At 40.7% G+C, this 2,201-nt stretch overlaps 1 pseudogene; it reads left to right on the plus strand.

Moving 5' to 3' along the window:
- The first annotated feature begins 1,583 nt into the window (after positions 1 to 1,583).
- Positions 1,584 to 1,842, plus strand: LOC130034125 (mitochondrial import inner membrane translocase subunit Tim10-like; annotated as a pseudogene).
- Positions 1,843 to 2,201: the final 359 nt, after the last annotated feature.

The raw sequence follows: 2,201 nt of genomic DNA on the forward strand, positions 1-2,201 counted from the left end.
TCAATTGATGTTCTTCCTAAGCCAACTCTCTTTGTTCTTCACCAAGTTTACATTCTTTCATGTTCCCTCCTGCTATGGACCTCTGGTTATTTTTATTGTATTGTTTCATATCTTTTCTGTTCCTCTATTTTGCTTTGTGGCCATATATACTGGTGCTCAGGTCTTATCCCTGGCTCTGTGATCAGAGATCACTTCTGGTAGTGTTGGTGGGAGACATTCAGAGTGCTAGGACAACCAAGTGCAAAGCAAATGTCTTGCCCTGTACTATCTCTATGACCATTTATTTATTGTTTTGGGCCCACACCGGCTATAATTAGGACTTACTCCTCCTGACTCTGCACCCAGGGATCACTCCTGGCTAGGCTGGAGGACCATTTTTGTTGCTGAGGGCCAAACACCAGTTGGCTTCATGAAAAACAAGTTCCCTACCCATTGTACCATCTCTCCAGCCCCAATATTTTTTTCTTCTAGCATAACCTTCAGCTATCATTTTTATAACTCTCTCAGGGAAGCTTTCTTTGAGCTTCCTGACTAGGTCAACTTCACCTGTTACAACACAGTGTACTTACTTGCACTTGTAAAGGCTTCTTTGATCTTATTTAGTGTGATTATTTGATTGTTGGCTGGATTCTCACTAAGTTGTTAGTTACTTGAGAGCTAGAACAAGCCACAGTGCACCCAGTACTAAACACACACACTGAGCCTGATACACAATAAACTTTTAAATGTGGGTTAAATGAATGACTGAGTACATTAAATGCTCATTTCCAAGCCTGGAAAATCACTGCAACTTTTAAATTTGTAGTACATTCCTTTATTTACTAACTTGTTTCCATATCAATGCCCATGTTCAAATAGTTTTGCAATTTATGTACAAAAATTTCAAAAAAGAGACAAAAATATGGCGAGAGAGATAGTAGAGGGATTGAGGCAATCTTGCATGTGGCTATTTCCATGAGCACAGAGCAGGGAGGAGTCCCCAAACAACACCATGTGTGGCCTCAAAGTAGAACTCCCTAATAAAAGGAAATAAAAATTCAGGACTAGTTATCACTCCCCCAAATTTAGAAATCAGTGGAATGGAATAAAAAGAATAGGAATTTTCAGTGAAAACCATTGAAGAGAGTATCAAGTCACTTTTGGCATACTAATCATTTTTTAAAACATTTTGTTCAGTGTGTGTTTTACCTTTTAGTCATGATCAGATACTTCACATCACTGTGATAAGACTCACTCTGTTAGGCCGGAGTGACATAGAAGGGCTCTTGCCTTACATGTGGTTGATATGAGTTGATTCCCGACACCTCTTCTGGTCCCCTGAGCCTGCCAAGACCGTCCACTGAGTTCACAGCCAGGAGTAAGCCTTGAGCACCCCTAGTGTGGCCTCCAAACAAACAAAACAAAGCATAAGAAAACTCTGATTTGGATTATATGAATATAGGTTTGGCATGTAAGTTCCAAAGCAAATGGATTTATGTTTGCCTGAAGCAGGGGACAACAGGGATCAGGGGAGGTCAGTGTAAGCATTGTCACCTGTCCCAACCTGTGGTGCCTGTCCGGGAGCTCAGTGGTGCAGGAATGGGATGGATCTCCTCAAGGTTCAGCAGCTTGTGGTGGAGTTGGAGGTAGAGATGATGACTAATATGTACAACAGAATGACCAGTGCCAGCCACTGGAAGTGCTTAAATAAAGTGGAACTTTCCAAGAGCAAGATTGAGTGCTTAGATCAGTGTGTCTCTAAGTACTGGACATCCATGAGCAGAAGGACAAAACGTTAACGAAGTTCTCTACACAGAATGAAGAGCTGGTGTAAAGGTACAGCAGAGCTTTGGACCTGTGTGAAGCCCCAGACTGTATACACCCCAGTAACTCCCAGTTCCTCCCCACTTAATGAAAGTGTTGCTTATGGGTGTCTTCTGTAAAATAAAGCAACAAGATTACATTCTCTTTCCTAAAATCAATCAAGTAATTGAAATAGAAATAGACATTTCTTAAAAGCAACGTTATATTCGTAGAAAAATTGAGCAGACACTACAGTATGTCTCCAGATATTCATTGCCTTCTCTACCCAACAGCATCTGTTGGCACAATAGATGAACCTTCACTGACACATTATAATCATCCAAAGTCCCTAGTTGACATTAAGACATGATTTGCATTAGCCATCATATAGATTGGGACAGATGCAGAATAATTATTAA

The sequence above is a fragment of the Sorex fumeus genome, unplaced genomic scaffold (genome assembly GCF_029834395.1).
Source record: "Sorex fumeus unplaced genomic scaffold, SorFum_2.1 ptg000058l, whole genome shotgun sequence".
Lineage (NCBI taxonomy): Eukaryota > Metazoa > Chordata > Mammalia > Eulipotyphla > Soricidae > Sorex > Sorex fumeus.